Source organism: Mus musculus, chromosome 16 (genome assembly GCF_000001635.26).
Source record: "Mus musculus strain C57BL/6J chromosome 16, GRCm38.p6 C57BL/6J".
NCBI classification, from domain to species: Eukaryota; Metazoa; Chordata; class Mammalia; order Rodentia; family Muridae; genus Mus; species Mus musculus.
The window spans coordinates 24,804,287-24,827,950 of record NC_000082.6 but is presented as its reverse complement, the minus strand read 5'-3'; the positions used below and the strand labels follow the sequence as shown (position 1 = coordinate 24,827,950).

At 40.5% G+C, this 23,664-nt stretch overlaps 1 protein-coding gene and 1 non-coding gene across 11 annotated transcripts in view; both read right to left on the bottom strand.

The window, feature by feature from the left end:
- Nucleotides 1–23,664, bottom strand: part of Lpp (LIM domain containing preferred translocation partner in lipoma) — a 599,229-nt gene that overhangs the window by 164,628 nt on the left and 410,937 nt on the right. The window lies entirely within an intron of this gene.
- Nucleotides 11–96, bottom strand: Mir28a (microRNA 28a). The gene has a single exon (NR_029788.1). It is a non-coding gene; the product is annotated as a microRNA 28a (primary transcript).

The following is a 23,664-nucleotide window of genomic DNA, read 5'->3' as shown; positions in this document are numbered from 1 at the left end:
GATGAATTCAAGTGCCTGCCCTCCAGCAGCTCACAATCTAGTGGGAGAATCAGAAAGGCAACTCAATAGACTGTGAGCTCCTTGAAGGTAGGGACCACCTCTATGCTTCCTCATTTTGTCCTTAAGTGGAATGCCCACCATGAAAACAGGCTTTTAATACAATCTTATTGAAAACACGAGCCATAGGAAACATTTGTACTTAAAAAATAGAAATCCAGCCAGATCAACAGCTTATCTTCCCAAGCTTTCTCTCTTCTTCATCAACACACTGATTATTACTTAGTAAGTCTATGACTCCCCTGCTACACAGTCTCCTCTTCCATTTTCTGTATATTCTAATACCCTCCTTCAATTATCCTGGCATGTAGGTACTGTTCAACATACGAAGGCATGGACAAGCAAATGTGAGAAGGGACATTCCTGTACTGCTCCCATGTCATGAGTACACCACCTTATAAATACCAGGCGCAGGTCACTCCAACTGAGGGCATCTACAAAGCCTCAAAAGACCAGGATTGATCTGAGCCACTTAACTCTAAAACCTAAGGCTAAATGACATTGCATAGGAAAAATTCAATCCTCTTTTACATTAATTAGGCAGATGACATCAGAACAAAACATTTTTCTTTAAACTAGACCATGAGTTATGCCAAGTTCTACCTTCTAGAGGATATGGGTTTCAGCCAAAAGCCCATCATATAGATTATTGTTTTTCTCCTCTCAAGTACTTAGAGGAAATTAAGTCTTCCTTGGCATGCAGCAGTTCTCAGCAAGGTCATGGGTTCTTCTAAAGTAGTTATGTGGGGGCAGTTAAGGTAAGAACTTGGTCAACAAAAAGAAGAGAAGTCAGTTATTCTTGAAGATAAGAACACCAGTTCTCATGTTGACTTATTCTCAGCAAGGAAGTTGAATACATTCCAAAGTTGGTCTGTCATCTCTGTACTTGGAGTTAGAGCAGACTATGGTCCAGGACACAGGCAGCCAGGAGACCGAGGATGAGAACCTGTCATCACTGTTTGCTCATCTGCAGAATGAACAAGGCAGAAGGGAACTAGAACATGTCTCTTAGAAACTGGAAATAAGCAGAAAGCATGGGGAAGAAAGACTAAGCACAACTAAACGGATGCCTGTTTTGTTTTGTTTGGGATTATCCTGGGCTATCTGTATGACTTTGGAATTATCCGCTGTGACCTGGTGAGTTCAGGAGTGGGCACACACCTAAAGACAAAGCTAAGAGAGAGCCTTTTGGAGAGCTTGACTCTGAGGCCCTCAATCAGCACCCCTGTTCCTCTTAACCACACACAAGCCAGCTTCCTTTGGTTTTCCCCTTAGTTTAAGTCTGATGCCCAAACCCTGCTTGAATACATGCAGCTTTCACATCCTTGATGTTGTGGTTCCCCTTTCCCCTGTGCTGTTTCAAACTTCCTGCAAACACCAGATAGATAAGAAACCCAGCAGAAGCCACGATGTAACTTGTTGCACTCTTGTGCAGCCCTCGCTACATTAAGACCATGTGTGGCACCATGAGTACTTTCCCACGCTCTCCAATCTTGTCTGTATACGCCACAAGTTCTTTATACTACCTGCTCACCAGAATCACTAGAGAAGGAATTCACAGCAATTCTTCCCCAAAGACCATTATCTCCATGACTAGGGGAGGACCAGGACGTTAACAGTATTAGATGGCTTCCCAGCAAGTTCTGAAGGATGACCAGGGACAAGAACAGCTGCTACTTAACCAACAGAAGGAATGAGCTATGTCACCTTTGGTTTCTTCATTATGGATTGCCATCCCTAAGGGTATCATCCCATAATATAGATGAAGAAAGTTAGCATGACATAGGTCATGAAAGGCAACACTTTGGTCCAAGGTTATCTGATCCTAGGGCTAGACGTCCTAGGCTGAGTGACTATATCAAAATATTTTATGGTTTCTCTACAGAAACATCTATCACAGGTCAGTCTGCAAAATAAGGCATGGTGACAATTCAGAGTCTTACCTTAAAGGAACCTAGAATTTTCTATCTTCTATTCTCGTTGGTAGAGGCTGGAATCTACAGAAAGTCAGCCATAGGAAGTGCTTTCTTGCCGAGATTCATTATCAGTGTTTCATGTTATTATCCACAATCATAAAGATTACATTTACTGGCAACTCTGTGGAGAGCACTGGACCAAATATTTTATTTAATAATCAGAACTTCCTGTGAAGCAAATGCAGTTAATGTCCCCCATGATATGGATGAGGAAATTAAGCATTACATAGGTCATGAATGATAACATTTTGGCTCTGACCCCAAGCCCTAGACTATAAGGCCAAGGGGATATTACCCTGACTATATCAAAATCATAATTACATAGAGAATCAGGCATGGATAAAAGGTTCTAGAAAGTGACAAACCAGAAATTATTTAAAGAAAAACTGAATAAGTATCCCAAGAGGGGATGGAAGAAGTATGCAACCTGAATCCCCTGCCTGTTGAGGCTCACAGGCTGGAGCAAGGGATGACCAGCGGGGAAATGCTTAGGCTTCCTTGGGTTTGTACATGGGAACTCTTGGGATGCCATTTTTAAGCAGTTGCTTTCTGATGTCAAACACAGGATACAATCTCTCTGCTAAGCTGGTCATGTAGCCAGGCCTGCTCACCAGAATCACTAGAGACTGAATTCACAGCAATTCTACCCCAAAGACCATTATCTCCGTGACTAGGGGAGGACCAGGCGTTAACAGTATTAGATAGCTTCCCAGCAAGTTCTGAAGGATGACCAGGGACAAGAACAGCTGCTACTTAACCAATAGAAGGAATGAACTATGTCACCTTTGGTTTCTTCATTATGGATTGCCATCCCTAAGGGTGTTTACATTGTATTTATCACCTACTCTCTCTGTTCCAGATCAGCTCACTCCATGCTCTCAACACCAGCTGTGAGAACATTTTTGACTCCCAGGCCATCCACTGCTCATGTAATGTCTATTACTATGAACACCAGGAGCCAGGCACTGCACATCCCGCCCCCACCTTTGCACACTGCAGGGTTGCTCCACTAGTCTTCAGGTTCTTGTCCTTTAACCTGTCAAATCCAATATAACTTATTTTTCAGCTTGTTTTTAGAGAATAGAACAAGAGAATACATCACAAAACTCAATTATTGTTAACTGTATAGCCTTGGGCAAATAACTCACCTTCTCTACGGTTCAGTGCCCTCTAAAAATGAAGATAACTGTAGCAGCCACACATGCAAGGTCTGTTCTAGGAATGATGTGGGTAACAAGACAGACGAACAATGTTTGACATATAAACATATAATAAGAAATAGCCATGTCTCTTTGAGTCATCAACCACTGAATACCACATAGTGTAGCTCTGTGCCTGTCAATTTAGGGCCTGTTTCCCTAAGGATAGCGGCACTTCCTACAGTGGGAGCTCAGGATCACTGCTAAGCCCATAGTCTACTGAACTGCATTCTGTGAGCTGCCTGACGATCATCATGATGACATGGTGCTATGGCTCTGTAGTATAAATACTTCAGGAATCACAGGCACAGTCTGAGCATCTTCACCATCCTATAGCATGTTTTCAACAACACATTAGAGAGACCTGGTGAAAAGAAAGGAAATTGTGTTTTCCTTTCAGTGTTGTATAATTTTGATTTCATATTAACATGCCTCAGGGAATAAAATATGTATTTACATAAAAATTCTGGTAACGGCATTTTGAAAAGTAATTAAATGAAACACCAGATTCTAGCTGCTAAGGGCTCCATCTCTAATGCTAGGGATATGATAAGACCTAGGCTGTCTACCCTTCCAAACATTTTTATTCACAAGCTTCCAGTGAGAGGCCCAGCTCACCTACTCACTACATCTTCTGGATCTTACTTAGCATTGTACTGGCTAGAATAACTACAAGGACAAGGTTAGTGTGCTCAAAAATGTCAAAACCTATGCTTTCTTCTTTTCTGCTCATCTTTGACTTCCAACAATGTCCAATGGTGAATTTAGCAACTAGGCTCCAAAGTTTTACAAGCCAAATAGGTAAATTTTTAATAACCTGCTGTTCATATTAAGTGTGCTGGATGGAAATTTAGGAGTAAGGTTCAAACTTTTCAAAGCTTGAAAAGTATACAGATTTATCTGGTAGAAGACTGTTTATTGATATAAAAATCAAATCTGTCTAGGATACTGCTTATATTACTCTACATTGTTTGCTTTTGTGATATAGTCCTGTTTTGTAACTCATAATGTTCCTGACCTCTGGATCCTGCTGTGTGGGATTTCAGACATTCACCACTACACCCCAAATTATGATTCTGATGGTATAATACCTATGTATCTAGGAGTATAAAACCAAGACTGTAGAATATATTATTTAACAAGTTAGTTTGGTCAAAAAAAAAATTCTAGGACAAAGGCTCAAAATTCCCATGACAAGTGGAGGATGGGCTTCTTGTAGATGAAGAGATACAGCCTGAAGCTAACCAACTTATCTTATCTTGACAACTTCAAGCCAAGGGTCCCTTGAACAATGTCACAGCTGACTGGGAATGGTGTGCAGGGAGGTTTCCAGGTCCATGTTCACACTGTAATTGTAATGTCTCTGCATTTAAAAATTAAGATTTCTTGATACACAGCCCAACTATGTATGCACTTACATTGGCTTTATCAAAGTGCCTATAAATATATACATAAGTAGAGTCACAAATGCAAGTGTCTTGCTCTACACTCTCAGGCCTAACTCTGTAAGTATTCACACTCTGAACATATTTCAAGGCTGTTCCCTGCATTTGCAGTCTTGTGATTCACTTCTAGATTAGGAAATAATCAGGGTGTATAGTCAAAAACTCAGGCAGGAAGGCAGATGGACACAGCAGCCCTTACAAACTGTTTCCCTAGGATACCAGGCAGAAGCAGGATCTTAACCAAGTATGGAACTGGCAGCCGGAATTTGGAAATAGAAACTGAGCTGGGGACTGGTGGGAAACCCCAATAATCCATCTTCCAAATGATGTACAGGAGATGACATCTGAGTAGGGGGCATGCTTTGTGGGGTGGAGTTCAGTAAGTCTTAGAGAACAAGTGTTTCCCCAAATGATAATTTCAGTAAAAAGAACCACACACAGCTTCCAGCAAGTCTTCGTAGCCATTTATGAGAAACGAAAAGAGAAAGAAATAAGTCTACATGGAGAAACCATGTCCAAGGCCTGACTCATGGTCAAATGCAGAACCAGACTTGTGAATCTGCATAGACTAGACATCCCATTACCTTATTACCATCTGTCTACCCCGAGCACCAAAATAGGCTTTTACAGAGTTCCTGGGCTACTCACTGCATTTCCACAGACTTTGAAACATCCTACAGAACTTAAGATCTCTTTTGTACAATTTTCAGTGACTCACCCTACCCACATGCACTTTAGATTAAAAGCTAATGTTACTTTTCTCTTGTATTTTATCAGATTATTTTAACATTCCCTATGAAAGACAGAGACAGGGAGATGGGCAAGGAGACAGACTCTGGTCAGGAGGGATCTATGAGTGCAGGTGCTCATAAAATCCAGTAGAGGGCGTCAGATCTCCTTGGGAATGCAGTTCTGGCAGTTATGAGCTATCAACCCTGGGTGCTAGGAACCAACTCACATCTCCTTCAAGAGCAGTGAGATCTCAACTGCTGAGCCACGTAGGACATCATTTGTTCCCCACAGCAATCCTTTTAAAGATTTTTCAATTGTGTGTGTGTGTCTGTCTGTCTGTCTGAATATGGGAATATGGGAAATGAATATAGTTCCCTTGTATTTTACTGTGATCTCAGGGCACTGTGTGCCTTTTTCTCATTTACAAAGATGTGTTAAAGAACACAAGAGATAGTTTCCCAAGAAGAGAAAGTGACTGTGCAAACACCTACACTATGCGGCCAATTTCAGTGTAAGGGTTCGTGTGTTCTAGGCACAGGGCTTAAGGCCGCCCTTCCCTGGCTGTGGTGTTTGTGTCACCTCTCTCCAGTGCTGAACCTTGGCTCCCATCTCAGTAAGAATGGTATTCCATTAGGGTCTCGTGGCGATTAGTGACATGCTGTAATATTCAATACAACTTAGTCATCAATAAAGGCTTTACTCTGCTTCCTGCCATGAGCTACAATCAGGACGGAAGCAAACTTCTACTAGTACCAGGCTCTCGTCTACATTAGATGGGTCAGCTTTCTCTCTTCCCACAGTCTTTACACTTGCTGACATCCCAATAACAAATGTCATGTGGGTGCCTGGTCCAGCAGAAGCTATAAAAGACACCAGAGCATGGAGAACCTGAGGAGGAATTAAGAAGCCTCGGAAAGTGTGAAGTGAGGGATGTATGGTATGCATTTGTGTGCACTGACACATGCCCATCAGGAAGAGTGGGTAAAAGAAAGCCCTATTCCCTGAAAGTCACACCAACCGCATTACCCTTGGATTGAAAAGTCAGTGATTTCCTGCATATGCATCACGCATTTAAATTTGGAAGCAATTTTTCCTCGTGAGATAGTTCATGCATTGCTATTAATATAGAAAATTCCCAGAAGTCAGTGAAGAAAGGTTATGGATCTAGAAAGCTAGGGTTCAAGTTTTTGTTTGGCCACTGTGTACCTTTGAAACCCTGAGCAGGTCCTTGGGACTCAGTTTTTTAACTTGAAAAGACACAAGATACAATATGGACTTTATGCACTTTGGATGATTATGGTGAAGCCTGAACGAGGTAATAACTTGATTCCTTCAGCTAACAAATCCTCCCTGAGCTTTTCCTTCTTGCCAAGTGCTGAAGTGAGGCTCCAGCAGCCAACATAGCAGCTTCTCCCTTACAGAACTCAGCTTGTATATGAATGTGTGAGTTTGTTCAATATAAGCAACACACAGACACAAAATGGATACACATACACATTTATACTACACACTTATGTGCATAGCATAGGATAAGTGCTGAACTACACAGAAATGCACGTAAAAGAACTTTGTAAACAACAAAAGGCATTCAAGTCCAAAGTGCCTATTCAGCTCCACATAGTAGGACAGGCCTGCATGCAAGGATTTGGGAGTTTGAGTTTTAAATATTATTAATTCAAGTCCAGCCTGGGCTACATGACATCCTGTGACAATATCTATTAATATTGTTATAGTAGGGATTGCAATATAAACTTTTCTAGAAGTAATCCATCCTTGTGTCTTCCCATAAATGTGTACTTTTTTGAAAAGTACATTAGGGGGCAGACCCATAAATGAATCAGGTAAGTTAGAAGTAGATCTGGCCTTCAGAAGGTTTATAGATCATAAAGACAAGGTGCAAAATAAATTCATACTGTCAGTGATATAAGTCAATACAAGGAAAGCCATCTCAAAGAGTGTGCAAATACATGGCCATTCTTGGATGTGGAGAGGAGACTTCTGGAAAGAAAGTGCAGTTTCAGGAGCAGCAAAGCTTGTCCTGGCCACGAAACAAGGCCTGGAGACCCTAGGTGGTTCCCAGTGCACAGAGGGAAATGCAGACAGCAGCGATGGCATAGGGTTCTCAATTTAGCTCTTTAAGTTTTGGCCAATGCAGGAAATCTCCTTGTTCCAGCCCCCAAGTTGTAGCCTTCACTAACATGGAATAAGATCTGTGTTTCTTGAACATAGTTTTTCTAATTTCAAAAAAAGTTTCTGGTAACTATTACAGAGGCTCTATTTTGGCCTCCAGAATGGAGACCCTTTCAAAGACAGTAAGGAAATAAAATGAAAAAAATAAAAAAGTTTGTTCCTCTCCATGGAGTATATACACTAGTCACTTCCAAAAATACAATTGTGGAAAACTGAAGCTTTTCCTATGAAGTAAATGAAGCATATATAGTTTTTCTCTTTGTTGGTGGACCGCGAGTACATTACTGTCAATTTCTACTGCACAATTGTGAAGACGCTGGGGTAAGGAATTATCCCCAATTCCTGCAAGCATGTGAAACATGAAGTTTGAGAAGTATGCTTTTTGGCTTCCCTTCAAATACCCTTCTTATGATGAAGGGTGTGAACTGGAAATAAAGATGTCTTCGTTCATCAGAAAGGCTGTGAGCATTCTTGCTTGGTAGTCCAAATAAATGGCTGAAAGCTGCCAACTGTATGCAGCTTTGAGTCACTGTGTTGTTAAAGCCACCGAGAACAGAGACAATCTAAAACGATCTGATTTAGGGATGGCCTTCCAATTGTTGTGATAGAAAAACAAAATCTGCACGGAGCGAGGGTGACAGTATGTAGCTGTCACATTTCAAGACATTCTAGAGAACTAGAAAGAGGAGGAAAATGATGGTGGAGATATGGAAGGAGGCGGAGAAATTGAAGCAGCAGGAAACACAGTCTCTACAGCTCTCTTTGTAAAATGGTGAAAGCAAAAGCCTTCCTCTGTGACTGATGCTCGGGCAGGCTTGTCTCTTACGCTTACAGCTCCTATTCACCAATGAGTCAAGTGCCCATTTTGTTGTTATTTCTTCCTCACACCAGAGGATATTGGAACCAATAAGCAATTGAAGGTGGTGGGGAAGACTGTGAGAGGCCGCTTAGTCCCAGCAGAGAGGACAGCTGACAGCCTGAGGGGAGATGAGAGAAGAATGACTGAATCTCAGCAGAGCATATTAACAGATGGTCATGGTGGTGACCTTGAGAGAGCAAGGGCTGCAGATGCTCAGAACGCCTCTGCTGGAGAGAGAGCAGAGTGCAGTGTGTTTAACAAGGAGCCCATCCAACAGCCATGACTGTTATTAACTTTGTGTCCCATAGAGGAGACAGCTTGAACATCATGTACAAAGTGACCATACGGAATAGAATGTGACACATTTATGGTCATATGCAAATTCACCTGCTCCTCAGTATTCAAGTTAGAAGTCACAACTGTATTGGGTTTTCTACTTATTTCTCCCAAGCCAAGAAATGACCAGCCCCCATGTTTACTGTGGGGAAAAGTTAAACTTCCTCCCTCCATCAGATGACTCACAAATTAATGTCTCTAGTTTGGTTCTAGTTGCCTTTCCTGCATCTTTTTCTCTCCTTAAGATTCAGGATTAACTTACTCTTGACATGTCTACAGCTACAGAAATGTATAATGTGGGGCTGGAGAGATGCCTTTGTGGTTAAGAGCACCCATTGCTCTTCCAGAGGTCCTGAGTTCAAGTCCCAGCAGCCACATGGTTGCTCACAAGCATCTGTAAATGGGATTCTATGCCCTCTTCTGGTGTGTCTTAAGACAGCTACAGTGTATCATATACATAAAATAAGTCATACAAAAGTAAATGTGTAATGTACAATGGAAAGACAAAGAGCTTCATTTGCTACAGTAGTGTATAAAGTGTCTCAGCCACCCATTCATTCAGCCCCTTATTCAGAGTGGAAAAGACCTGTTGTTTCAAGCCAGCAATGTGGTAAAAGGGCTTGGTAGAGAGGACCTCTGCAGATCCTGGAACTGAACTATAGTACTGTATACTAGAAACAATAAAAAGTAAAATAATTATTTCTGGGAATTTTTCAAATAGCTTTTCATGTTTCAGTTGGTTGAATGGTAACAGTTCAGAGTTAGGCACAGGAGAGTCTGCCATTCCCCAAACAAGCCCTGGTCTCTTAGTAAACTATCCCAGAATCTTACCTAGACTCTGAGAAGTGGAAGACACCTGTCTGACCCAAGCACACTTCGAGCTCAACCCTGATCAAACTGAGTAGTAACTGTTGTGTGTTCTCTACTTGCTAAACTACCTAAGAAATGAGAGCAAAGCCGGGCGTGGTGGTACACGCCTTTGATCCCAGCACTCGGGAAGCAGAGACAGGCAGATTTCTGAGTTCGAGGCCAGCCTGGTCTACAAAGTGAGTTCCAGGACAGCCAGAGCTCTACAGAGAAACCCTGTCTCAAAAAAACAAACAAAACAGAAGTGGGAGCAAACAGTGGGAGATTAAATATTTTTGAGGTTTGCTAGAACCTGCCTCTTGTTTGGGTATCCTGAATTACCTAAATAATCTGTAGTTGTTCCAATAATTTACAGTTCCCTCTGAGTAATTGTAAGATATTGTTTTTGAGTAGTTATCTTCAAGAGATATACCATCAGAATATGGTAATCAAGGCCATATTTTCTCACAAATGTTTGTGGTTGTTGTTTTGAGACAGGGCCTCTCTCTGTAGCCCTGGTTGTCCTGGAATTCTCTCTATAGACCATGCTGGCCTCTGACTCACAGAGATCCACTTGCCTCTGCCTTCCAAGTTCTGGGATTAAAGACATGCGCCACCATACTTGGCTACTCTGCCTTTTCTCCTGCTTTTCCCTAAAAATTATATCCTAGTCACCCATGTAATCCACACAGAGCCCAACCCAGAAGCCAGTGAACCTTTGCTGTTTCTACTCTTCTCCTACGATCACACCCATGGCAATGATTAAACCTGAAACTGGCTTGGAGGATGGAGAGAACCCCGATGCACAAGACACAAAGGAGGAAAACTCAATGCAAAGAACTGAAATGTATGGTTCTAGGGAGCTTAAGTTACAAGGTGAGGATTCCACACCTCTTCCAATGCCTACTGGCCAACACATTCTCATGTAATGGAAAAGGACAGCCTACTAAGAGCTTTGGACTCTGTCTGTACCATAGAGTGCAGCTTGAGTGTGCACTCTAATGCCTACACGGGCATGCTGCTGTCGAGACTCAGTGGTGGAGGCAAGGCTACAGTTTTGGCATATTGGCTTCTAAATTTGACACATTTTCCCACAGCACTCTGAACAGAGCATATACGACACAGGCCTGAAGCATGTCTAATTGGTTGGGGCCATTCAGGGTCTTTCTTTCTTACTCTTTTCCCCTCCTGGGTCCACTTTCCTTCAGTTTTTATAAAAAGGAATTTTGTTGAGAATGTCATAGTTAAGCACTATATCTCTATTACTCTATCCTCCTACCAACTCCTTCTGTGCCCCATCCAGGTTCGTTTTTGATGCTTAGTTTTTGAACAGAAAATAAAGCTGACTGATGAGACTGATGAGTGGCCACTAATGCTGCTCTGGCAGCAAGGCATGCCCAGTGTGCTGCAGCCAACAGTACCAGAGTCGGAAGTGCTATTTTCAATCCTTCTATCTCTTTAACTAAGGCAGAGCAGAGCAGGGTGAGTCCTATCCTTTCATGCTGAACAAGTTACTCATTTGTGATGGCTAAACTCTGACATAACTGGAAGAGGGAACCTGCACTGAAGACACGCCTCCATCACTCTGATCTGTTGGTATGTCTGGGGGGGGGGGAGTGTTCTTGATTGTTAATTGGTGTAGGAGGACCCAGACCACTACATGCAGTACCATTCCTGGGTCAGTGGGCTCAGGCTATATAAGAAAGGTTGCTGAAAGCAATCCCGGGGCAAGCCAAGAGCAGTAGACCTCCAAAGTTTCTGTTTTAAGCTCCTGTCTTTTCTTCCCTTGATGGAGGACCAAGATGAAATAAACCTTTCCTCTCCATGTTGCTTTTGGTCGCTGTGTTCATCACAGCAAGAGGAATCAAAGGAGAACATATGTTTAGCATGTCGGTATGTAGATGTTGCTTTAAACTACTTCTAGATTACATCTGCAAGTCGATAAGCATAATGATTTGAGCCATTAGTATCAGAAGAGCCATTTTGCCATTTCATGAAGAGAAAGAATAGAGACCTTGCAATAAATGATCTTCAGAGTTCAAAGCTTAGTTTTGCTAACCACAATGGCACAATGTATTGAGTATTTCTGGTTCCAGATTTGACTTTATCAGATGAGATGGCATTCCACTTAGCAAGGAAATCGGAATTTATACATGAGGAGTGCTTACCCAGCATTTGATGCAAAACAGCTGCTCATTCTGTTACCTTTCCTTCTTATTTTTACTAATAGCTCAATAGTTAGTTAATTCCGCTGGAGTTTGGGTACCTCAGCATTACCAAAACCAACTGAGGTTTCGAAATGAAAAGCTTCCCGATGTAAATTATACTGCAGACTGTGGTATGTTAATGCATGACTCTATACCCAATGCAGGCTGCAAGGGTGGAGAGATAGGGCATTTTTCTATGTATATAAAGGGCGAGAATAAAAAGGACTAGGACTATTCATGAAATGCTGAAGTGTGGGGCTGGAGATGTAGCTCAGAGGGAGAGTGGTTGGACTAATGAGTAAATAGCCCTGAACTAGATAAATCCCCAACACTTCAAAGATCAAATAGAAACAGTAATTATCAAAAATTAGTGAACATTTACCTAGAGTGTTCACAGCCATGAAGTGGGGAAGTGTGTTTGAGGATGGGAGGAACGATTATTAGGAGCCTCCTGGGCAAGGGGTACAACATGTCCAGGGAACTTTATAAAATCATTGTACCTCTGATGTCCTAGAGGGTACTTATTGTAGGGACACTAACCAAGGATCACTGCTCATGAATGGGATGGTACAGTTGGTATGAAACCTTGCAGGTAATTCCAGAAGAGCAAGGGTACCTAACTATATTTCTGGAAGCTACAGTGTTTGTTATGACATGTCTAGTGAATATAGTTCCTGTCTATACTAACTTGTGGATGGTGCTCTCTACAACATAGAGACAACATGCAAGGGTGGACATTCTGTTACTCGTCTTCTGGTGAGGGAATGTCACTCGAGCGTCCATGCATACAAGATAAGGAAATTACAATAAATGAACAGTGAGCAAGAGTCTCTGCACTGAGACTGGGTTGTGTTCCAGTCTGCTTCGCTTCAGAAAAGGCACAGCTCCCTGCCATTTCCCATCCTCAACAGGCAGAAGAGCAACATGCTACAGGGACATTTCCTCCATTCTGCCAAAAGGACAGGAAGGGCCACAGAATGCAGACTCTATGAGGGAAAGAACCGGCACTATCTATGCTTTCAAATAGCAGCTGGCATGGAAACCCTGCCTAATGGCCCAAACACCAGAGTTTAAAAATCACACAAAGACCTAAAATATAAGTCTCCTTATTTTCAATATAAGTTTATGTGAGGGAATATAACGTTCTTGGACAAGTACTGAGATTGCAGAGTATTGAGCTGTTCATAACTATTTAGTAACTTATCTAATACTGATGTGGGTGGATGGTGTCTTCACCATTCTCTCACATTGTTATACAAATCCCCAGTCATTTATGGGACTGTGCAATCCCCTGAAGGCACAGGGGACCCTGGAGCTATAAAAGAAAATACAATTCTTCAGAATTTGTCCACTTCACATCGCATTTCTCCTGGTTAGAAATACATATCCTTCCACTTGGAAAAAACAAACAAACAAACAAACCCAAAACAACCCAAAACACCATGATAGTTTAAAATATGTTTGTCATTTATAGGGAAGTTATTTACAAGTTACTTCCTTTCCTAGAAAGGAGAGGTCCCACTCTACCTATATGATATCACATATTATGGGTTCTCAGCAAATAAGGTAAAATGAGATGGAGGGGAAGTAAAAATATCAATTAATTAAATAAATGAACTTAGTTTAAGCTATAGGTGTAGAAGCTAGAATGTAGATTTGTATGAAGCAAGAAGTGACTCCTTCTTAGATAGATAGATAGTCCTTGTGTGGTGACTCAGTGGCTGTGATTCCTCTCCTGAAATCCAGTTCTAGAAGAGAAAACTGCTGTTGTTTTTACAGCAGATCCAGAAGTAATGCTAAGCTGTGCTGTCTAAGCAGTTGAACAGAGAACAAACCAGTGAAAACAAGCAATTCAAGAGCCCATTGAGGAGGAGAGGCACAGATAACCCACTGATGACTACAGGGGCATCTCTGCCTGGGACAGGGTATAGGAACCAGTTGCCAGGAGGAGCAATTGGTACAGATAAAAATCCCCTGCTCCCTCCACAGGATAGCAAGGGGAAGATAAAAAGAACGTTTACTGGGGTTCTTAAACTCCACATCTGTCCAAATGATAATAGACACAGTTCTAAAAACTAATAAAATCGTTGCCAATCTAGAGCCTAGGAGACAATATACTAAGCCCAGGGGGCTGAGTCATGAGGGGGTAAATGTAGATATGGCCACCCTTGCTCTATATATGCTCTATCTGGTGATTTAAAATAATAATAATGGCTATAACAATCCATAAACGAAAGACAAATGCTACGACAAGGAATACTGGGGAAACTGTCTATTAGCATCATGGAAGATTATAAACCCATAGTCTGCCTTCTGGAATAGCTTCCTTGTTTCCACTCCTCTGAGTCCCTAGTGAAATTTGTGTACAGACACTTCAGACTTGTTACATCCCTTGAATCCTAAACTATGAGCAGAAAAACATTTAAAATGCGAAGATGAAGATGAATTGAGGCTTCGCAGGTACATGTATATAAACAATTGTAAAGAATATCTTCTCATCTCCCGTATGGCAGTGTTAACTAAGACCACTGAAGAAAATTTATACCTCAATTATATGTCCCCCAAATGAAGCAAATAATGCAAATTCTGTAATTTCCAGAGCTGGGATTTGCTAGTAAATGATCAGTCTGTGTGATATCCAAATGCGACTGCAAGGACTACAGCGAATTCAGGCGTGCAGCTTTCTATACCTCTATGAAGACTGGGCCCTATATCAGCAAAATATTAAAAATACACCTGTGGGTATCAATGCAACATGAATCAATGGCTATTTAACAGTCACACTTCAAAATACAATAAGAGAAATGGGTAGAATAAGTCTCAGAATCTACTTCATAAGCAAAGAGGGCAATGGGATAATTCTGAAACTAACAATCTTTCTCCTTTATCACTTCAATGTATAAATTTTCTATTGTAGGATCAGAACTGAATTTATGTTTTTCATAGACAGTATTGTTGTCTTTGGAAGGAGAAATGGACAGGGAGAAATGATAAAATTCTAATCTCAAAAACAAAAGAAAAATGTCAATAAATATTGAAACCCTACTAACTGAAGGCAACACTGATAATTATTCCTCATTTACTGTCAATTCTTACAAATTTCAATGTGATTGTCAAGGTACTCATGGAACTTGTGAAGGGATAAGAAACATTAAACAAAAGTAACTTGTTCCTTATACATCTATTAGGAAAGAGAGATAAGTTGTAGGTAAATATGAACATTACCTTTACTACACAGTCAATTATAATGTGCTGAGATATGATCATAGGTCAGAGCAAAACTTAGTAAGTCCCATAAAGGAGGCAGAAGCCTTGTTTCAGTTCTGTAGTACTGTAGTGAAATTTTGGAATTTTGGTTTCTTTCTTTTCTTTCTTTCTCTCTTTCTTTCTTTCTCTCTTTCTTTCACACATATGAAAAGGCATTTATTTTGACTTATGAATCCAGAGGGACTGAAGTCCCTCATGGCAAGGAGCGATGACCACAAACATCAGGCATGGTGACTGGAGCAGAAAGCTGAGATTTCACATCATCACAGAAATATTATAAGAATGAGTTTCATTTTTGCTCACAGAGGTGAGGATATGGCACTGTGTCAGATTGCCCACAGCAGATGACTATAATTTGTCTCATGCACTAGCTGGGGTGTAATTTTGCTACCTGCAGATAGTTTCTGTGATTATGTGATGATTGGAATTCTGGGAACTTTTCTGAGGGTAGATAAATGCAAGGACTGGGAGAGGTGGTTGGTTGATTGTTGGTGGTAGTTAAGTAGTTGTATGAAAAGAAGAAAGGAGGAGGAGGGAGAGAGGCAGAAGAGGAGTAAGGAAGGAAGGAGGAAGGGGAAGGGGAAGGGGGAAGGAAGAGGAGGGGGAAGGAGGAGAAGGATAAGGATAAGAATAATTAGGAGGATGAAGAGGAAGTGGAGGAGGAGAAGTAGGAAGAAGAAGAAGAAGAAGAAAAAGAAGAAGAAGAAGAAGAAGAAGAAGAAGAAGAAGAAGAAGAAGAAGAAGAAGTAACATCTTGAAGGCAAAGATCAAACTTGCCCCAAGGAACTTGATGCCCCAACCCGCAAAATCTAATGATAACGTCACCCCTTTTCTGACTGCTGTCTTTATTCAGGGATCTCTTTCCTTTTTCCTCGATTATCTAGTGTTAGAGGGTTAAAGGGTAGAAGGAAAAGAACAGAGAAAGGTGGAATAAAGAAGAACTCACAAAGTAGCAAACAAGGGCTACAGTGGTACTTGACCCAACAGAGGAAAACTGGAATGACTTAAGGGGTGGATGAGACAAAGTAGGAGGAGCTAAACTGCATAAATAAGTATGTGGGAAAAAGACAATTTATGTGAAGGCTGTGGAAGGAATTGCAATTGGCCCATTAGATTAGAAACCCACAACTGCCAAGAAGCATCAATGAGAGCAAGGCCAAAAAGAGGATGGAAGAAAACACCAGGGAGTGAGGCTCACAAAGGGACAGTGTTAATCACAGCACTGACCAGGACAAAAAGCTGCTGGCAGGAGATGGGGGAGTTTACAGCTTCAACTACATTTTCTTACCCCAGATTTCTAGTTATCTAAATTGGTGATAAGGAAACTACATTCAAAAATTAGTGGAACCTTCAAATGTGATTGTGGTCAAAGCTTTAGCACTGACCATATGTGTTCAATTCAATAGCAAATGTATAATGGGTAGGAGGAAGCAGCATGCGTGCCAATGCAGAGGCGAGGCTGGTTCAACATGAGATGCTGGTGTCAAAAATGCTTGTGTGGGATTTGTTTAGGCCCTAAATACCAGTCTGAAGTAGCCTTGGATAACAGTGACCACAGACGTCAAAGTAGAGTACAAAAGTCTCTTGACTGGAGAAATAAACAACATGGGTTTTAATTTGAGTATTTTCTTAATGCTTAAAGTCTCCACACAACTGACTGTATAGACATTATTTGAATGTTCTGCTGGACTCCTGTTTGCATTTCTGCAGACCTTGTAGCCCAAATTTTAGAAAACAGTAGTCACGTAATGAATAATAGTGGAATACAATAATAAATAAAATGCCATCGTTTGAGCAAGCTATTAGGTTATATTTAACAAAAACAAAACAACAAATGACAAAATGGACAAAAAAGCCAAACTATAAGGAAACAAAAAAACCTAAGTTTAGAAAAATTTTGAGAAATTATAACACTACATTTTAAGAAGGATCCTGCACAGTTCTTTTCTTCTTTTCTTCTTTTCTTCTTTTCTTCTTTTCTTCTCTTCTCTTCTCTTCTCTTCTCTTCTCTTCTCTTCTTTTCTTTTCTTTTCTTTTCTTTAAAAAACCTTTTGGTTATTTTGTAGTATTTCAGCAGGAAAGCAAGGTGACTGGCCCTTGGAAACAAGAGCAAATTGCTCAGTGATCCAGCACTGCTGTGCTAGCCTGCAATTCCGAGGTAAACGTGCTATTCCCAGATCCATGCAGCAGAGAGGAAAACAGGACACCTGAGGATATAACCCCTAGTCTTGCCTCTTATGCTCTAAGAAAGCAGATTATCTCTTGGCTGCTTCCATGCCACTAGAAAGCCTGGAATTAGAGTCCTTAAGCTTCAAATTCACTTGTTTAGAAGCAATTATACAAACTATCTTTCCTAAGTCTGTCTTTAATACCTGCAAATCTACAGACAACAGACTACATGGAGTGGCTTGGAACTCAGCTATGCTATTCACAACTCCTCGCACCAACTCTGTGTGTCATGTGACAGATGTAAACTAAACAATCTCTTATTGCACATTGTCCATGTGAAAGGCATAAAATTATGAGAACTCCAGGCTCCAGGTAATGAAAAAAAAAAGTTAAAAATCCCTCAAATACCAACAACCCAGGATATTGGGGGGGAAAGAAAAAAAAAACAAAGAAAAGAAAAAGAAAAAGAAAAAAAGCCCCAATTTAACACATCATCTTTAAGAATAAATGAGGTTACAAATCCACATTTGGAAGAACAGAATCTAGTCCATATGTACCAGATACCATTTTTTTTTTTCAAACTCGAATTCCGGATTCCAAAATGTATACTCTCGCTCTATACTGAGGTAACAGCTTGTCAGAGAAATGTGGCAAGCAACAGCAGGCCTAGCACAACAGATGGGGTATATTTTTACACCGGCTTTAAGTGATAATACGAGTTTACATAGGGTCATCCTAAATATTGTTTAAGTGCATGAAATGACTCCAGTCACTGTCTAACCTTGAGTAGGCTGTTTTGCTTTCAGTTCCTCTCAATTTGCTGCCGTCAAGACTCCATCAAGACAAGTCTATCTTTTCTTTGGAAAAGGAACTGTACCAATTTTTAAGATATTTTTTTTCAGATTCATGGATGGATTTTACATGGCCATTAACAAAGAAAGAGTACAATAGCCATCCAAACATCTCATTAGCATGGTGGACTCAGTCAGACTCTGTGGACAGGCCAGGAGTGATATGTGTGTTGGCACTTAACACCCAGAAGTGTGAGGTGAGGAGGATGGGAATCGAACCTGCTACTTGCGGCCTGACAGCAAGGATATTTACTGTAGCATAAAGTTCTACTGATTGGCTCCATTAAATTCTCGAGGCACTGATTCCACTTCTGGAATACATGCCTCCTAATAAATATTAGAATTGTTGTCAGGGCAGGTGTAGAAAACCGCACATGTACACACCTCTTAAAGAGTTCAGGGTTTGCATTCTCCCCTTCTAATCTCAGGGAATATTCACTTGCTTATGTGAATGGAGAGGGCTTGGTAGCCTCTGACTCTAACTACTAACTCATAGATTTTAAACAAACCTTATATAACCAGTACAAAACTGCCTTTGTGTTCATTCACAAACGAGGGCATGTGCCCTAATTTCAAAGAATGTAAAGGAAGCTCTAGGGATGACAACTTACATGGATGCCTTCTCTGTGTGCACACAGCCACAGAAGGGATATAACATAGCTCTTATGGCTAATTCTTAGGTAAGGTTTCTCTAATATGGAGGGATGGGCAGGATGAGGACTGGAGAGATGTTTGAAAACATTGTCAAAGTATCAGGCACTATTTCCTTGTCACCTCCCAATGTCGGACAATTAGCATGTAAGCATTCAGACTATGTATTAATCAATCTTGGTCTCAGGTTCTAGACGAGTGACTGGTTCATAGTGGCCTCCCAAAAATATATGGGTGTCAAATGGCAGGTCCATTTGAGCACACCCTTTCTACCTTCCTTGTTCAGAAATCGTCATCCTAAAGAGCCCTATACAACATGATCTATTGCCCAAGAAAGGAAATACTGTGTTTTGTGTCTTAGCTAGGCTTGCATAGCCAGGAAACACTTAACGGCCTGTGCTTTCTCCACTAATCTGTACTTCTGTAAGGCACCTTCTAAGTCCCTGAACATGATCATGAACAATGTTGTATAAGACTTTCTTGTTCTTCAAGATTCTCTCCTGTAAGGAAACGGGGTGTGGATAATAAAATACTCAACCAGTGACTAGACTGAATGAGATGGAGTGAGCATAGAGAAGTAAGAATTTGAGTAGGAGATAGACATAGTATTTGTTTAATAAATTATAAAACATTATAGAAATGTTAACGATTACTAACATTAGTTTCTAAGCTTCTTGAGCTAGCACACTTAGCTTATTATATACTTATGAATAAATTTGCTACTTCTTGGTAGAGGTGATAAGAGTTTGTTCTGGGATGGAATGTCTGGATGAATGAATGAAATGATGAACTCTTGAAGAACATAAATGCAAATGACTACATTTCTGCTAAAACATTAATTTCGGTTAGGATGGGTCAGGTCGTGCTAAAATAGTTACACAAATTATGTAATTATTCTATAAATTCAAAATTTCCCTAAAATACAAAATTTATAATTGCTCGCTTCTTAAAAAATAGCTCGTGTTATCAAGTTAAACTGTACTTCAAGACTTTTTCCTAAGTATATTTATTAGCAAAATGATGTTAAGAATGTTTAGCAAGGAAATCACAACTTTTACTAAAAATTTTTTTTTCAGTTAAGAGTAATTGGAAAACAATAAACTTAAGTGAATTATCCGAACCCCTCTGATTTTTCATGTTAAAACTCCATGCTTTAGATTGTCTGGAAATCTTACATTTTTAGAAAGTCACACTGTTTTGAGTGCTAAGAAATACTAAACGTTTGTGGCCACCCTGGCATAGAAAGGGGCTTGTGCAAATGACAACCATCACTGATGCTCTACTCCAGCATCAATCAAAGTCATGAAGGTCAAAGAATATACACGAAGCATCAGCTACAGATCATCCCAGCTTACTACAAATCTCAGAAGGCTGTGGGACACTGGAGCCATGAGGTGGAAACCAGGCATGCGTGCATCTTACCTCCACAGGGCATCCCCTCTCAGTGAGAAGCTCTGTAGCCTTAGATACCAAAACTATTTGCTGGAAAACAACAGACTAGACTTATTCATCAGTTTCCTTTATGTGAGCTCTGCTAACGTTTCTATACCTAATGACAAGAAAATCAATCTTTTGACACAAAGATCACTTGCACAGAATCCAAAACAGAAGATACTGACAGCCTCAGAAATATTGCAACATGTTAACTGCTTCACACAGCTAGAGCTTGAACCAATGACTCATCGATTTCTCCTTTCTTTCCCTCATCTCTTCTTCCCCACTCTTTTCTTTCTCTGCCTCTTCCCTGTCTAAGGACTAATGACAACATTTGTAAAATGCTGAGTTGATTTAAAAAATTAAGAGTTTTAAGTTCACAGTTGTTTCAATAAATGTAGATGCGTTCTAAGAGTACCCTTGCTAAAACCAAAACCCAAACAACTACAAAACAAAACAAAAATAGGAAAAACTGAAATGCCATGAATCACCGTGTTTGCTCTTTCGCCCTGAAAAGGTCCAGGGTAACTTTCTAGGTTTTATGCATTTAGCAGCACATCAAAGCAAGGCTGTAATAAACCCTTCTCACAGACCCCCATAGTGAAGACTGGTGCTGAGACTAGCAACCCAAACTAACATGAGGGAGGAGAGTAAAATTTCCATTTAAAGTTAGGATAAAAGACATAAGGAATTCAACAAGGAAGTTACCATCTTGCCCCACGATCTGAAAAGACTCAGAGATGAGAACCCCCCTAAAATTAAAAGGAGCCCATGACCACCGTGGCTATGTTCAACTATCCCAGCATACACAGTTGGTAACAATTTAGTGTGTACTCCAGGGTCTATCTAATTATACAAATGCTACATATCAGTTTCTTTGTATGATCAATTCCCCCAACTGTGGTCCTGAAAATATCCCGAGAACAACATAAAGGGCAGTACTTTGCAAGCTTCCATTTTGTTTTTCGTACTGTGTTAGAGAACGACAGTATAGCCGTGTGTTCTAAAAATCCACATATTATACGTGTAAACATACCAACTGTAGGCAGTCGTGCTGCTGTGCCAATGTACTAAAAAGAAGATGGGGAGACTGGCAGTGAAATTCATTTAAAGAAGTTTTATCTTTAATCTCATAATCTTGGGTACAAGATTATAAGGCCAAAAGTAGAGCCACCTATGAAGTACTGCATTTAACTAACTTGAATGGTTTACTGTAGATTATTTTTTAACAGACACTTTCCTCTATTTAGTCTTGAGTTCCTATCTACAATAAGAAGGAAAGGCAACATTAATGTCACAGATCTAAGACTCCTGGCAGGAGACTACCACTGCTGTCCACCCACAGAGACTTGCTTTCTGGGACTTTCTTGCACACTCCAGCCCCACCCCCACCCCGAACCCCCTGGACAGTGTTCCATGGGATTTTTTTCTCTTCTCTTCTGCTCTCTTGTTTGTTCTTTCCTTCCTGTTTTCAGGAGATCTGTACTCTCTTCTGTTCTGTTTGATGACACTTTGTCAACTAGATGCATTCCATTCAGTACAGAAGTTCATTAAATTCAGATAACACACCATTCTTGCAGGCTGACTGATGTTTATTAATGTAAAATGTGACAGGAATAATCCAGCAGGGAGTTTGAGCTTTTTGTTGCATCACTCAGACATCAAAATAATACAGTTCATCTGCAATTCATCAGAAGCTTATAATATTATTTACATATTTAAAGATTTCTTGAAGTCACATGCCTTTGAGAAATTCAGGAAAGTGTGTATTGCAGGAAGATAAATCGTGTATAGGCAATATGCTGACTCAAACACCCCTAAATAGCTTTAATTTTTGTGACCGGATTATGGGGTGGGCTAAGAGGATGGACAAAAAAGGGCAGGAGGGAATCAACAAGCTCTTTATGGAATTACGCTTAGGGTTTTAATATGATGGTTGTCGTTACTAACAGCTACAATAATATTGACCTTTACATTTAAATAGTAAGTACAATTTTCAAGTATTTTCCACTATTTGTTATTGCATTAGGCAGGATTTTCTTTTTCCAGTACAACTTTAGAGAGGAATAAAAACAAACACATATGAAGCAAATACTAATTAATCAGACCTCCGTCGTTCATCTGGTCTCCCTAGCAGGGCAAGGCTCCAAGTGCCTGACATAAAAAAAAAAGCGCTGGAAGTTCAGAAGTATGTCTGGCCCATTAAAGTAAAGACAAGAAGCCTCCTGGTGTCCAGTCAGGGCAGGATGACTAAGACTAGTGAGTGTCATTCAGGGGGCACTGGTTAAGAGCCTATCACCTGCTCAATACTCTTAGATCCAAGACACACATCGATTTTAGGGGCTTCTCAGATAATCGGCAAATGTCTGTGTGAAGGAAGAAACTTATTCAATGTTTCCATTCTTGCAGACAGAGGACTGAGCCAATGGCCTTCTCTTTTGCTTTTGCATCTCTGTTTTCTCTGGCTCGACCACAAATTCTCACATGTTAGTGTATACATCTACATGTCAAAAATTGTAGTTAAGTCTTGAAAACGTATATTTTACTATTTAGGAATGACCATAACACTATTCTTTTACTATTTTAGAAAGATTTATTCATTTTCTACTTATGTGTATGAGCAAGTGTTTTGGTTGAATGCATGGAAGCACACTGCTTGAGAACCCACTGTCTCCAGCGGTCAGAAGAGGGGGCTGCATTCCACTGAAACTAGAGTTATGGATCGAGAATCGACAAATGGGACCTAATGAAACTCCAAAGTTTCTGCAAGGCAAAAGACACCGTCAATAAGACAAAAAGACCACCAACAGATTGGGAAAGGATCTTTACCTATCCTAAATCAGATAGGGGACTAATATCCAACATATATAAAGAACTCAAGAAGGTGGACTTCAGAAAATCAAATAACCCCATTAAAAAATGGGGCTCAGAACTGAACAAAGAATTCTCACCTGAGGAATACCGAATGGCAGAGAAGCACTTGAAAAAATGTTCAACATCCTTAATCATCAGGGAAATGCAAATCAAAACAACCCTGAGATTCCACCTCACACCAGTCAGAATGGCTAAGATCAAAAATTCAGGTGACAGCAGATGCTAGCGAGGATGTGGAGAAAGAGGAACACTCCTCCATTGTTGGTGGGAGTGCAGGCTTGTACGACCACTCTGGAAATCAGTCTGGCGGTTCCTCAGAAAACTGGACATAGTACTACCGGAGGATCCAGCAATACCTCTCCTGGGCATATATCCAGAAGATGCCCCAACAGGTAAGAAGGACACATGCTCCACTATGTTCATAGCAGCCTTATTTATAATAGCCAGAAGCTGGAAAGAACCTAGATGCTCCTCAACAGAGGAATGGATACAGAAAATGTGGTACATCTACACAATGGAGTACTACTCAGCTATTAAAAAGAATGAATTTATGAAATTCCTAGCCAAATGG